Source organism: Eptesicus fuscus, chromosome 5, assembly GCF_027574615.1.
Source record: "Eptesicus fuscus isolate TK198812 chromosome 5, DD_ASM_mEF_20220401, whole genome shotgun sequence".
NCBI classification, from domain to species: domain Eukaryota; kingdom Metazoa; phylum Chordata; class Mammalia; order Chiroptera; family Vespertilionidae; genus Eptesicus; species Eptesicus fuscus.
In genome coordinates this window covers 52,872,344-52,888,627 of record NC_072477.1, presented here as the reverse complement: position 1 = coordinate 52,888,627, position 16,284 = coordinate 52,872,344, and the positions used below count along the sequence as shown (strand labels likewise).

General features: G+C 38.8%; 1 protein-coding gene and 1 non-coding gene across 2 annotated transcripts in view; one reads left to right on the top strand and one right to left on the bottom strand.

The window, feature by feature from the left end:
• Positions 1–16,284, bottom strand: part of ZNF280D (zinc finger protein 280D) — a 113,970-nt gene that overhangs the window by 93,003 nt on the left and 4,683 nt on the right. The window contains exon 2 of the mRNA XM_008143177.2: positions 3,987–4,035. The gene's annotated coding sequence lies outside the window, so the exon portion shown is untranslated. The remainder of the gene's footprint in view (positions 1–3,986; positions 4,036–16,284) is intronic.
• On the top strand, positions 4,667–4,796 carry LOC114232076 (small nucleolar RNA ACA64). The gene has a single exon (XR_003618115.2). It is a non-coding gene; the product is annotated as a small nucleolar RNA ACA64 (small nucleolar RNA).

Below are 16,284 nucleotides of genomic sequence, written 5' to 3'. Positions count from 1 at the left end.
TGTCAGAATGGCTATCATCAACAAATCAACAAATGACAAGTGCTGGCAAGGATGTGGAGAAAAAGGAACCCTCTGGCACTGCTGGTGGGAATGCAGACTGGTGCAGCCTCTGTGGAGAACAGTATGGAGTTTCCTCAAAAAATTAAAAATGGAACTTCCATTTGACCCAGTAATCCCACTTCTAGGACTATATCCCAAGAAACCAGAAACACCAATCAGAAACGATATATGCACCCCTATCTTCATAGTAGCACAATTTACAATAGCTAAGATTTGGTAACAGCCTAAGTGCCCATCAGATGAACAGATTAGAAAACTATGGCACATCTACACAATGGAATACTATGCCGCTATAAAAAAAAAAAAAGGAACTTTTGCCGTTTGCAACAGCATGGATGCAACTGGAGAGCATTATGCTAAGTGAAATAAGTCAGTTGGAGAAGATAAATATCACAGGATCTCACTTATGTAGGATAGAATGATCAACATAAACTGATGAACAAAAATAGATCCAGAGACAAATGGCGGGGGGGGGGGGGGGGGGGGGGAAGAGATCAATCAAAGGACTTGTATGCATGCATATTAGAATAACCAATGAACACAGACACTGGGGCAGTGGGGGCTTGCCCTCGGGGGTAGGAATGCGGGGGTGGGGGGGGGGGGAGTCAATTGGGAAAAAGGAACCATATGTAATACTTTAAACAATAAAAAAAAGAACTAACCCTACCATCTGTAGTCTCCAAAATTATAAGAAAATAAATTTCTATTGTTTAAGCTATCCAGTCCATGATACTTTGTTGTGGCAACCATAGAAAACTAATACAAAAGACAATGAATGGACTTCCTCATTCTTTTTAACAGAATACTGCCACTGGCAATACAGTGGCTCTACTCATTCACAGGTAATGAATGCATTCCAAGATCCCCAGTGTAAGCCTGAAACCAAGGACAGTAATAAACCCTATATATATAGTACTAGAGGCCTGGTGCATGAAAATTCGTGCACTGGGGGGAGGGGGGATGCCTCACCCCGGCCTGCACCCTCTCACAATTCGGGACCCCTCAGGTAGGGTCCCTAGGCCAGGCATGAGATCAGGGCCTATCGGGGCTTTCTTTCCCTGGGCTGCAGGCAGCTGGCCCCACCCCCACCGCTGCCACCTACGCAGCGCTGCCCCCCATCCCCTGCCACCAGTGGCTGGGGTACAATGGCTTGGCTGGCCTGAGCCTCCCTCTTTCTTTGCTGGGGGGCGGGGCCAGCCCTGCAAGGGGCCATCTGCATACCTGATTGCCCCTAACTGCTTGCTTGGGGGCAGGGCCAGCCATCAACCTACCTGATCTCCCTTAACCACTTACCTGCCTACTTGATCACCCCTAACAACTGGCCTGCCTACCTAATCTCCCCTAACCAATTGCCTGCCTACCTGACCACCCCTAACCACTTGCCTGCCTACTTGATCACCCCTAACTGCTGGCCTGCCTACCTGACCACCCCTAACCACTCTGCCTGCCTGCCTGCCTGATTGCCCCTATCCACTTGCTTGGGGGCAGGGCCAGCCCAGCAAGGGGCTGTCTACCTACCTGATCACCTCTAACCGCTGGTCTGCCTACCTGTTCACCCCTAACCCCCTCTGCCTGCCTGCCTGATTACCCTTTACCGCTTGCTAGGGGGAGGGGCCAGCACTGACTTCCGGTTGGTCAGCCTCTGGTCGTTATGACCCAGGGTTTTTATATATTAGGACTAGAGGCCCGGTGCACAAAATTCATGCCCGGGGGGGGGGGGGGGGAGTAGTCCCTCAGCCTGGTCTGCACCCTCTCCAATCTGGGATCCCTTTCGCAATCCAGAACCACTGGCTCCTAAGCGTTCACCTGCCTGCCTGCCTGATGCCCCTAACTGCTCCCCTGATGGCCTGATGGCCCTAACGGCTCTCTCCTCCTGGCCTGATCCCCCTAACTGCTCTCCCCTGCTGGCCTGATCCCCCTAACTGCTCTCCCCTCCTTATCTGATTCCCCCTAACTGCTCTCCCCTCCTTATCTGATTCCCCCTAACTGCCTATCTGCTCTCCCCTCCTGGCCTGATCCCCCTAACTGCCTATCTGCACTCCCCTCTGGCCTGCTCCCCCTAACTGCCTAACTGCTCTCCCCTGCTGGCCTGATCCCCCTAACTGCTCTCCCCTCCTTATCTGATTCCCCCTAACTGCCTATCTGCTCTCCCCTCCTGGCCTGATCCCCCTAACTGCCTATCTGCACTCCCCACCTGGCCTGATCCCCCTAACTATCTATCTGCTCTCCCCTCCTGGCCTAAACCCCCTAACTGCCCATTTGCTCTCCCTTCCTCTCCGTGCCTTCAGACCCCAGTTGCAGGAGTGCTGAGAGCTCTCCACCGAGGCCCCACCCCCGTCCTGATACCTCCTCTCCAGGCCGGGCAGCACCACAACCCTGCGTGCATCTCCGCCAGGGGAGCCGTCACGGCCTGTCTGACAACCTCCTCCAGGCCAGGCGGCGCGGCAGGCCTGCACGTGTCTCCATAGGGCAGGGGTCCTCAAACTTTTTAAACAGGGGGCCAGTTCACTGTCCCTCAGACCGTTGGAGGGCCAGACTATAGTTTAAAAAAAACTATGAACAAATTCCTATGCACACTGCACATATCTTATTTTGAAGTAAAAAAACAAAACAGCAAAAACACCTGCATGTGGCCCGCGGGCCGTAGTTTGAGGACGCCTGCCATAGGGAGTGGTCTCCGCCTCCGAGGCAGCGTGACATTAGCGCTGGGCAGGCCTGCACGCACCTCTGCTGGGGGCGGAAGTCCCCATCCGGCCCACCAGCTCCTGTGCACGCAGCCTGTTGACGGGTTGTAACTGGGACACCGTTAGGACCAATTAGCATATTACCTCTTTATTATATAGATTATTATATAGATGTTTTTCCTCTACACATACATATGATAAGTTTTAATTTATTAATTAGGCACAGTAAGGGATTAACAACAATAATAAAATAGAACAATAATAACAATATGTTATAGTAAAAGTTACGTGAATGTGGTCTTTCTCAAAATATCATATTGTTCTGTATTCACCCTTCTTCCTGTGATACAATGCCTACTGAGGAAATGAAGTGAGGTGAATGGCTTAGGCATTGTGAGAGCAATAGGCTACTTATTAGGGTTATTTGAACACAAGCACTGATATCTCCACAGTTTATCTGATAACTGAGACAGCTGTGTAAGTGACTAAATGACTAATGGACAGGTAGCATTATGCAGTATGGATACACTGGACAAAGAGATGATTCTCCCAGGTCTGGATGGATTTGGATGGTGAGATTCCATCATGCTACTCTAAAAGACACTCAATTTAAAACTTATTGTTTATTTCTGGGATTTTCGGTTTAATATTTTCAGACTGTGGTTTACTACAAGTAACTGAAACCACAGAAAATGAAATGTCAAATAAGGGGCAACTACTGTATACCTAGAATATATTGTTAGGAGAAAATTTTTAAGACACGTAATAGCTTTATAATGTTTTTAGAAATAATTATTTTTTTCTATGCATAAAAGAAACATACGTAATTATGTATACTAAACTGACAATAGTAGTTATCATGAGCATGAGAAAACACTTCATTTCTACTTTACTCACTTTTTAATTTCCATTATTTGTTTTATGTGAGCATTTGTTACTTTAACAATTCTAAGAGTTTTTATCTTTAAGGAAATATGCCTACCTCTCATCCTTTCTCCAGAAGGAAAGTTATTAATACATAAGCTAGTATCAGTTATGGCAGTAACAATTCAGTAACAATTACTTTTTGGCTAAAAAGGGTTGTCGCCAATCAAGTTGCAGAGTTGACTTTCTGTAAATTGTCACATATGTATTGACACATGATATCAGTCTATTTTATGAGTCATTTTATGTAATGCCATATATTGAAACATGAAACTTGGAATTCAGAAATTCTTGGATCTAATTTATCTCCAAACTCACCATGTGACTCCAGACAATGCACCAAGTTATATACTGTATGTTCTCCTTCCTATAAAATAAAAATACCTAATATAAGAGTGAATTTCATTAAATGTACACATATTTAATATTTTTTCTATAAAAAAGTTCAATTTTAAAGTTTGATGTTTAACATATACATGTAACTTATTTACATAACTGGTTCATTCCTCAATGAATCTTAATTTAGTAAGCAAAATGGTGATTCCATTAAGCATTTACTACTTGAATAAATCTGAATTATTAAATTATAAATATTTTTAAATGAATCCTTTGGTAAAAATGAGGAATCACCTCATAATGTATTGTTTAAAGTAAGTCGGAATTTTCAAATACTAAGTGACCTTAATCTTTTACTGCTACCTATTCTTATTTCAGATATAACTGAAATTATTTCCATAAGAACACATAATTTTAGACATGCTTTAATTTATATTTTTCTGGTTTTTATCAATGAACTTAAAAAGAAAATTAGTTGGATATATTTTATCATAGATTAACTTATTCAAAAATAACTACTCATACATTGCCTTCTGTATGCAAGGTAATGTGCTAAGTTCTAGGGGGAAAAAATAAAGATGAGTATGTCATAGTCCATGTCTTCAGAAATCTACAGTCTAGTATGTCTATAATTCTTTGGGCTTAAAAAAGACATTTGTTGGGTTGGTTGAAAATCACCTGCGACCTTGACCAAGGCCATGGCTATGGGTGAGATTCAGGGCCTAGAGCCACGTGGGGCCTCAGCTCACTGTCCACTCGATGTGAAGAGGTGAAACCCAGGCCCCGACACGTGCAAAAAGTAAAAATGACATTTGAACTGCTTTAAGAATGTGTTTTCTGGATTCACACACAAGCATGAATTTTACAAAATATACAATATTTTTTTAAAACTGGTTTAATTATAAAGCAAAAGAGTTCAAAAATTAGATAGCAGATATCTAAAATATTGAGAAACACAGCTAATTCAACCTTCATATTGCTTTTTATCCTCAGGCTGAAAAAGCAAGTTTTCCTGCTTTTTAATTTCCAAGGCATTTGGTCTGAACTGAAATAGTCCACAGGGAGAAAAAAGTATTATTTTAACTTCATAAGTAATTACTATAAATGGTTGAACTACTATCACCAGAGACTCTATGGAATCTTGTTTTTAACTAAATTCACCAAGTTTTAAGGTCTCACTATTTAAGTCTCTATATCAATTATTTGAATAATTGTAGCTTGTTCCTAAACTAAAATTAATGTTATGTATATGTCCTATAGATAAATACATGACAATTCTTGCTCAGCATCAAGCACCTACTAGTACCAATAATACAGTATATTTTTAAGAGCTACAATTACACAGCCTATGAGACTCATTATATTATATTAGAGACCCAGTGTACGAAATCTGTGCACAGGTAGGGTCCCTAGGCCTGGCCAGCGATCAGGGCCAATCGGGGCCTTTCAGCTGCCAGCCAGGGTCTTCCTTCCCTGGCTGCTGGAGGCTGGCCAGGGCTTTCCTTCATTCTGTGCTGCTCCCTGGTGGTCAGTGCATGTCATAGTGAGCTATTGGTCCCTAGTCGAACTCCCTTGGGCACAATTGGCATATTAGGTTTTTATATATATAGATTTATGTTAAATGACTATATAAATGTAATTTAGCAAAATCCTAAAATATTCCAATTTATAAATATTTAATTAATAAATGACCTGTCTATATGAATAAGATATGAATCACTGTCTATGACTATAGAGATAATTTTTAAGATAACCTTCTTCCAAAGCTATAGGACCATAGTAGCTACTTAGAGACCTAAATTATACACTCACAAACATACTATAAAGTTAGAAAACCTGTTAACATAAATAATTACAATCCGTACTTTATTGTGTTTTTTTTTTGTTTCAGCTTTAACATCCTATCTAATAAAAGAGCAATATGTAAATTGACTGTCACTCCAAGACACAAGATGGCCACCCCCATGTGGTCAAAGATGGCTGCCCCCATGTGTACACAAGATGGCCACCACAAGATGGCTGGCAGGGCAGGGCAGTTGTGGACAGTTGGGGGTGACCAGGCCGGCAGAGCAGGGCAGTTGGGGGAGACCAGGCCGGCAGGGGAGGGCAGTTGGGGGTGACCAGGCTGGCAGAGGAGGGGAGTGGGGGGAGACCAGGCCAGCAGGGGAGGGCAGTTAGAGGTGACCGGGCCAGCAGGGAAGGGCAGTTGGGGGTGACCAGGCCTGCAGGGGAGGACAGTTAGGGGCAACCAGACTGGCAGGGGAGGACAGTTAGGGGTGACCAGGCCAGCAGGGGAGGGCAGTTGGGGCAATCGCGCTGGCCAGGGAGCAGTTAGGTGTCGATCAGGCTGGCAGTGGAGTGGTTAGGGGGTGATCAGGCAGTGGCAGGCAAGTAGTTGGGAGCCAGCAGTCCTGGATTGTGAGAGAGATGTCCGACCGCCCGTTTAGGCCCGATCCCACCGGACCTAAACAAGCATTTGATCTAGTACATAGCAAACACTATAGCATACGTGTGCCATGTACTAGATATAGTCCTATTTACTCTCTGATAAAAGATTAAGCAATTACACAAACCACAACTATAGAGTCTAAACATAAAAAAAGAACAGTAGGCTAGTAGACAGAAGAACAAGTCATAGCCCCGATACTGCCACAACTTTTAGTCAAGTCACCTTACAATTCTGGGCCTAAGCTCTTAGTTCAAATGAAAGATCTCTAGGGTTCAATTCAGCTCTATACTTTAGACTTTACTGTAAACTGTTACTTTATTTTTTCTAAATAGTAAACAACTCTATTAATTTTTTAAAAAACACCAAACAGATCTGTCAACAGCTTTACAAAGTAATCACAAGAGAAAAAAGATTTCAACCAATTTCCCACATTTCCAGAACATAGTGGCCTGTAGTTGTGTTCCATAAATTGTATTCTTTAAACATTTATTAACCACAACCAGTAAAACTTATTGAAGAATGAATGTCAAGTTCTGGCTCAATCACTTATTAGCTGTATGACACTGGGCAAGTTAGTTCATCTCTGTGCCTTGCTTTATTTACTACATATATCTTATATTACAGAGTCATAATGAAAAATAAATGAGGTAATATACATAAAGTACAAGCTCAGTGCCTGGCATACAAAAGTCATTCATTAAATTTTAACTCTAAGCTAAATGCTATTTTAAAGAACTCTTAAGAACAGACCACAAGTTTGTTATTATAATGGAATTTATGAGCTGGGCATTTAGAAATCATTTTGTTATATAAGATCTTCATTATAGTCATATTTCTGATGTTGAAATTTTAGCTTTATATGCCTTCCGGAATGTGGCTGTCAACTCTATCTTGCCATATTTTCAGCTTTTTAAAAAAGCATTTATTAACTAGTTAAAACACACAGAACATAAACATAATACACATACCTACAATTCACCAGCATGGTTAAATTATATATGTGCTACTGATCTCATAAAATAAAACAAGTATCTAATTCAAAAATACTAACACAGAAATGCATAAAAATTAATATCTGGATAAAGTGTTTATACCATTATCATTTTAAAAAACAGAGAGTATTACACTAAGTGAAATAAGCCACTTTGATTCTATATATTATAATTTCTTAAAAAATCCTTTTTAAAAATGAGTAGGTGATAAAGAATACAAAAGTTAATGGGAGGAAGTTCTCCATCTCCTCAAACTCTAAAAATTAGTTATTCAATGAAATAATCCAAGAAACCACATTATAAAGTCAATCTTTGTTTTTTTCTCAGGATAAAAATGATTTAATTGGGGGATGCACTCCTATCCAAGAAGCTGACAACACCAAAACCAGATATGATGAACTAAACATAAAAGGAAAAATTTAAGATAATTAATGTAATCATTTCAAATAGTAAAATTTTATATAAAAATAAAGTTTAAATCAAATTAGTCTAAGATTAACATGCCAGATGTAAGAAACATTAAACCTTTCACAATTTTGCTTATATACTTAGGAGAGTTTTTTTTAGTGGAATGATTTGTATGACACAGAAAAGTTTGATCTGTTACTTGTTTGCGCTCTCAAATTTCCCAACAAATCAGGCATCAATATCATTTCACTAATATTAAAGCTTTATGTTGTTTCATTTTACAAACAATTCTTTCATTTCTGTCACTAGTGGATACTGAAATGCAGGTCCATAATTTAGAATTCTAATCCCAAATGAATAGAGCTTTAAGGATTCAAAGTGGGTTCTTAACTGTAAGTAACATTCTAATGTTTCCAACCCTAGTTTTGTGATCACAAGAATTTCCAACTATTTCAAGTAGATACTAGAAAATTAATTTTAATATATATATATATTTTTAATTGATTTTTTACAGAGAGGAAGGGAGAGGGTTAGAGAGTCAGAAACATCGATGAGAGAGAAACATCAATTAGCTGCCTCCTGCACACTCCCTACTGGGGATGTGCCCGCAACCAAGGTACATGCCCTTGACCGGAATCGAACCTGGGACCCTTGAGTCCGCAGGCCGATGCTCTATCCACTGAGCCAAACCGGTCAGGGCTAGAAAATTAATTTTAATATCCATTATCTTAAAAATACTGCACCACAACAACAACAAAAAATACTGCACAACAAAAGAAACCAGCACCAAAATAAGAAGGGAGCCCACTGTACGGGAGAACATATTTGCCAACACACCTGGTAAGGGGTTAATTTCCAAAATATATAAAATACTCATACAACTCAACAAAAGGAAGACACACAACCCAATAAAAAAATGGGCAGAGCACCTAACAGATTTCCTCAAAGAGGACATAAAATGGCCAAAAGAAATATGAAAAAATGCTCACCGTCACTAATTATCAGAGAGATACAAATTAAAATGACAATAAGGTATCCCCTCACACATGCCAGAATGGCTACCATCCATAAATCAACAAACAACACATGCTGACAAGGATGTGGAGAAAAAAGAATCCTAGTACACTGCTGGTAAGAATGCAGACTGGTAAACCACTATGGAAAACAGTATGGAGTTCCTTCAAAAAATTAAAAATGGAACTGCCTTTTGTCCAGTGATCCCACTTCTAGAAATGATCATGTGAAGCCAGAAACACCAATCAGAAAGAATGTATGCACCTCTATATTCATAGCAGTATTATTTAAAATAGCTAAGATCTAGAAACAGCCCTAGTGCCCATCAGTAGATGAATGGATTAAAAACTGGTACATTTACACACTGAAATACTATGTAGCTATTAAAAAAAAAGAATCTCTTACCCTCTGAGACAGCATGGAGGAACCTGGAGAGTATTACACTAAGTCAGTGGTTGGCAAACTGCAGCTTGCAAGCCGCATGCGGCTCTTTGGCCTCTTGAGTGTGGCTCTTCCACAAAATACCACGTGCGATTGAAACTTCGTGGCCCATGCGCAGAAGTCGGTTTTCGGCTCTTAAAAGAAATTTCAGTTGTTGTACTGTTGATATTTGGCTCTATTGATTAATGAGTTTGCCGACCACTGCGCTAAGTGAAATAAGCCAGTCAGAGAAAGACAAGTATCACATGATCTCACTTATATGTGGAATCTAATGAACAAAACAAACTGATGAACAAAATAGGTCCAGAGACATTGAAGCATGCAACAGACTGACATATTTCAGAGGGAAGGGGGAGAGGTGATAGTTAATCATTGAACTTATATGCATATATGCATAGCCATGGCCAGACAATAGTACGGGAGGAAGGCCTGGGGCTGGGGGGGGGGGGCGTGGAGGGAGTCAATGGGGGTTGGGAGGAGGGACATCTGTAATACTTTCAACAATAAATATAACTTTACAGAAAAACTTGTTTTATATCACTTTATATTTATCACTGATTGATTTTATTATGGAAAGGAATGGTAACAAGATTTGAAAAGCAAAGAATTTTGATGTCTATTTTGGCATTATAAGACAAATCACAAATAGAAAACTTAAATTGTAAGCATTAAACTCATATATAGTTGAGAGACCCACAACTAAAATTTGATAGAGTTCTGGTCTTTGAATATGAAATTTTATAAATGAATAAACTTACTAAAGTTTTTCTTTACAAACATTAAGTAGATCAGTATCTCCTTTTATGCCTGTTATTTTAAAGAATGCTCTAATGTTAGAAAACTAAGTATGTTTTTTAGAATAAGTCCAGTTGTTAAACACCACAGACATATTCTTGAAAAGGGCACATTTCAACCACACAAAATGCACAATTAGAAACATCAGATGATATCTCATCAAAGCTCATTCATTTTCTGAAAGAATCAAATTTTTTCTTAAGAAAAATACTCCATTCTGAAAATAGTCACTCTAAGAAAAGGACAGAGAGACCTAAAAAAGGGAGAATGTGGATATACATTGTTTTATTTTTTTAAATAAGAAAGAATATGGATATACAGTTTTGTTTTTTAAATAAGGGAGAATATGGATATCAAGTTGTAGTTTTTTTTTTTAATAAACCAAAAACTTCAAATGTCATTTTTTAAAAGATTACACATTCAGGAATCTTAACAGGCAAACAGAGAAGGAGAAGGGTTGGGACTCGGTCTGGAAAAAAGTGGCCTACAAATGAGATCAGAACTAGGATAGAAAAAAATCTAGGTCCTAAAAGAAGTTTCCCTGGCTATTTCCAAGAATAAAGCTCAATTATCCTGTCCGCCACCCTGACTTAGAGAAAAAACTTCATTCTCTGAAGGTAGGTACTCAAAGAATTACCACTTTAATTCTCTGAAATTAGAAATTCAGATGAATTCCTTAAAGCCTGAAGGGGATCAGAATAGACCACCCCAAAATATGTCACTTTGGCATAAAGACTGTTTTGATCTGAATGCAATTAAAAAACAGAAAACACAGAAAGAGCTCTCTGCCCTCCCCCTATCTGTCTAAAAGGAGGACAGAATTTTCCTGTTATGAAAGTTTTTCCCTTCCCTTCTCCCATACCAGAAAGAAAAACTGCCATTATCACTGGAAACAGAAAGTCAGCACCAAGATGGATCTATACAAACAAATCTCACTAAAAACCCCTTATCTTCCATGAGTTTCCCTTAAATGTTTACCTTCCTATAAATTACCACTCCTTACAAACCCAAACCCTTTTCCTTTGTCCTGACTCTTCTCCACAAAATTATCATCCTTCGTTAAAATGGTACAGATTAGCCTTAGTGTCTACACTTACTTCTTTTGTCTTCATTTTTTTTCTATGAAGATCTCCATGAACATAAAAATTAAAATATTGACATTAAATAAAATGTGTATACCTCTTCTTCTGTTGATTTGCAAATCCTAGGCACTTAACCTAAGAATAAAGGAAAGGGTGTTTTTTTTCCTCCACTAAAGGCAAAACAATCCTCCAAATTAGTGAGCTCAATCAGATTTTCTAAAAACAATAAAAATATAATATAAAAAATTAAGGCTTTAAAAATAACACACTCAATCATTTTCTGTCTAACATAAGGCACAATCCTCAATGCTGGATAGAATATGAAAAAAGTCCCTACCTCAAGAAACTAGTAGGAGGATTATGATAAATATACGAAATAGAGCATGGCAGAGTAATAATAAAACTGTTCAGTGTAGAGGGCCGCCTGGGAAGGCACATGGGCATTTCTTTTAATTGTTGCCAGCTGAGTCTGAGACGATTGGCAGAGCAGTGTCTAGGATGCACATTTCCCCAAGATGGCGGAAAGTGTAATCAGCTTGGCCTTCATATCAGCCCAGGCAGGGGCGGGGCTAGATATGTAAATCCAGACAAGCAACAGGAATCCTAGGGCCTACTTAAGAATGCAAATAAGTTGGTGATACTTCCTGGTATTGGGGGTATAAAATAAATGCACTGGGAGGGGTCAGAGTCGTCATCTCAGTGCTGCCTCTCCATCAGAGGATGGCGTCCCACCCAGCTCCCAGCTTTTAAATCTATTTCTGCGTCTTCTCTCCTTCTTTCTATTATTTCTCAATCCCTGGCCGCCTCCACTTAGAACCGGTTCGTTCATCTCTCTTTCCATGCTGGACACGTTAAAGGGAGATCCCCTCCATGTTTGGCTCCTGCAGTTCAGTGCTATAACAAAGATTCTTAACAAGGTGTTGAGGAAACCACAGAAATATGAAATGTGCAAAATTCTGTACATACTTTAACATTTTCAGGGAGCATCATATTCTCATGAGGGTCTATGAACCAAAAAGGCTAAGAACCTCTATTTCAGAAGGTTAAAAAAAAAATCACATCTAGCTGGAGAATTTGGATATGTTCCACATAGAAGAAACATACACATTAATCCTTACAACAAAGAAGTTTTTCTTAGTTTTTTTTTCTTCAGTAAAAATGTTCATTAAAAATGATTCAATCATACAAAAGTATATGCAGTAAAGAGTATGAATCCTTGCCCACTGACATCCTGTCTCCTGAAATGAGACACAACTGTTTGAACTTTTTTCAAGACTGAGACTGGTTTAACGACAGAACAGTCTATCAGCCCAACTTCTGGCATGTGAAACTTCCAGGGAAGTTTCAGAGAGTAGAACTATGGGGGTTCAGAATGAGCTACCCCCAAGATCAGTCTCTGTGATATGCAGATTGTTCTGAGCTAAAGGCAACTTTAGCTGCAGGCTGGAGAGAAACTTCTGCCCCTCCCTTTAACTACCTAGAAGAACTTGAATTAAGGGCCTTGCCCATAAGAGATTATCAGAGGTAACTTCTTTTGCACGGCAACCTTCTATTTACTAAATATATTTTTTTCTCATCATCATCATGCAATGACCCTGTGCTGAAGCCCCCAAGATGCATTATTACCTCATCCCTAACTCAGGAAGTCTTACGTACTTCAGTCCCCCTTTCTATTTTCAACCTCTCCTGCATGCAGGGTCTCTGACTCTCTCATGTATATGGTGTTCCCATACCTATATATGTATTAAATTTGGTTATATTCTCTCGATAAACATTTAAAAGTGTAAATCCTTATTTCTTCCCCTGCCCTATTCCCAATGCTGCTCATCAGAGTTTTGGTGTGTGATGCAATGGATAATAACATGTGCATGAAGGCTATGGGCATGGAATTTAAAAACTCAAAGGAAATTAGGTCTAGTTCACATAATCAAAACTGACTTCCTTGAGAAAGTAGTGATTAAGTTGTTATTTGAAGAATGAGTTGAGGTTAACTAGGAAAATAGGAAAAGGAAGAAAGCATTCCACACAAGAAACAGCATGTACAAAAGATCTATGGCACAGCAAATATGAGAAACTGCAAAGAAACCAGTGCGATTAGAAAAGAAAAGCAAGGGCATATATGCATATATAGTAGAAGGTTCAAGATAGGAGTCAAACAAAATTGTACTTTGGACATCACATTAAAGAATTCTGTCCTTATCCTAATAGCAATGGAAAGCCAATAAAGAGATTTTTTTAAAGCCTCACCCAAGGATATGTTTTTATTTTTTTAATATATTTTATTGATTTTTTTAAATTTATTTTTTTACAGAAAGGAAGGGAGAGGGATAGAGAGTTAGAAACATCAATGAGAAAGAAACATCATCAGCTGCCTCCTGCATACGCCCTACTGGGGATGCGCCTGCAACCAAGGTACATGCCCTTGACCGGAATCAAACCTGGGATCCTTCAGTCCGCAGGCCAATGCTCTATCCACTAAGCCAAACCGGTTAGGGCAGGATATGTTTTTATTAATTTTTAGAGAGAAAGAGACTGACAGAAGAGAGAGGAGGAGAAAAGGAGAGCGGAGAGAAGAGAGAGGAGAGAGAGAAACATCTATCAGTTGTCTCCCGTAGGCATACCCTGACCTAGGTATGTGCCCGGACCGGGACTCAAACCTACAACCATTTGGTGTACCAGAAGACGTTCCAACCAACTGATGAGCAACCCAGCTAAGACCGGACCTCCTCCTTTTAAACTCTAGACTCTCCATATTCTCTTCCTCCTTAAATAATGTAAAATCCAATTTTCCATAAAGTTTAGACCTCAGCCCTACAAAAATTATTTCCTAAAAGACAAATCTAACAATAAATTCCATTATTTCCACCATCAGTTCTCAGTAATGGCCTATAAAATAATCAAATATTAAACTCTAACGCTAACTTCTCAACTATTTCCCAATCCTTCATCTCTTAAGTGTTCAAAACTGCTATATGGATATATAAACTTATCTCAAATTCCAAAGTGAATATAACTCCCCCCAAAAAAATCAGTTCTACAGTATTTATTACTCATAAATGCTACTGAATTGTACACTATAAAGTGGTGAATTTTGTTATGTGAATCTTACCTCAATTTAAAAACATTGGTTCTGCTCTGACTGGCTCAGCTGGTTGGAGCATGAGCCCATAAACCAAAAGGTTGTGGGTTTGATTCCAGGTCAGGGTACATATCTAGGTTTCGGGTGCAATCCCCAGTTGGGGCGTGTATCGGAGGCAACATATCAATGTTTCTTTCTCATATCCATGTCTCTCTCCCTCTCTCTCTCTCAAATCAATAAATATCCTCAGCTGAGGATTTTAAAAAATAAATAAAATAATTAGTTCTACCTTTGCACTTCTCTTTTTCTACATGTGAAATTGTCATCCTTCTGATCTTAAGTCCTTGGAGTTTTTTTCAATGTCTCCTTCTTTTGCTCCTCATATCTAATCAATTCCCCAGTCTTAGAGAATCTTCCTTCAAAATATTTCCCACAACCACCCTTCTCTTTCCATTCACTAAACTCTTGTTCAGGCCCTTACCTCATACCTATTGTAACAGATTTACTTTATAAGATTCACTTTTAACATGGTCTCTGAGCATCCGGATTTATCTGCTTTCATCCAAGCAATATAGAACCACCAAATTAACAATTTCCAAAAATAATGCTTTCAACTGTATCACTTATCAATTCCAAACTCTTCAATAACTCGTCACCAACCTATGCACAGCTGAGTTATCATAGTCTTAGAAGTTTCCAGAATGTAGTGAGGTAGAAAGTAGGTCAAAAGCTCTAGGAACTGGTGCGTCCACCAGTGGTTGGTGCTGCCAGGCAATAAGGCTATTCTTGCACTATCTAGCCCAAGAAGAAGAGAATATGTAATCCCAAAATAGAAAGGCTGAGATTAAAGTGAGGGAAAACGAAGGCATCACATCTTACAAAATGAATATACAGCATCTGGCACCCAGTAAGTATTACAATAAATGAAATCAACTTTTTCTGAAACTCAATTTCCTCAATTATAAAGGATGGATAATGATGATATACCCATCTCAAAGAAGTATTTGTCTTGATGAAATATGATAACTGTGCATATACTTTATAATCTCTAAAATGCCACAATAAATGATTAGAAAGACTTCTCTTGTGTTATAACTTCTCAAATGAACATAAGTACTATCAATGTAGTGTCAAAAAAGTAGTGACAATTTTCTATTTACATATTTCTATTCAATAAAGTTGGAAAATCTGTTATTTATTTTTACCATGTAACTTAAAAAAAGCCATTTCTATGTTTCATTTTGTTTATAAGGGATCTTTAGCAGTTGGCAATACTGTAGAATTGAAAAAAAGATAACCTATACCTTGAATAGGAAAAGCCAACTGAGGAATGAATGAGTAAACAAAGCAGGAGATAGGGATTAGAACATACCTAAAACTCTCAGACCCCTCTCAAAGCCTCTCAACCCTCTCAAGATTTTGCATCTCAAAATTACCTATCAAATAAGAAAAACACAGGGGTAGAGCCTACAAGTTAGGAGCAAATTATTTCATAGACTAATGATCTTTGCTTTGGTTAGTAGTCCTCAAACGAAAGGCATTCAGGAAGTTGTCATACCGAAGAAATATTAAATTTGGCCAAAAAAAAAAAAAAGTGTGTGATTAACTTCTAAGGATGAAATATTTTCCTTTGAGTCCACAAACTCCATCCAAGAAATTTTAAAAATATACTTTAATTTACTTTAAAATGACTATAATACCATTAAGTATTAATATATTTTAGGAAAAATAATTATATTTTCCCAAACAAAAAATTGAGAGAAGTGGCACTGCTTTACATTTTTACAAATCTCATTAACACCTGTCTTAATAAAAAGAGCTGGATTCTCTTATCTGCTTCTGCATTCAATCTGTGGCACTATATCGCTCTGTTGAACTGAAGAAAATGCAGCCTCGCAAGATAAATAGGTGGTAAAGGGAAAAACTTGCAGAACCTTTGAAAGTGTCTCAAGTCCCCAGACCACACTTAGAGAACTGCTACACTAGATAAAGTAAGTCAAAACCACTATTTAAAAGGCAT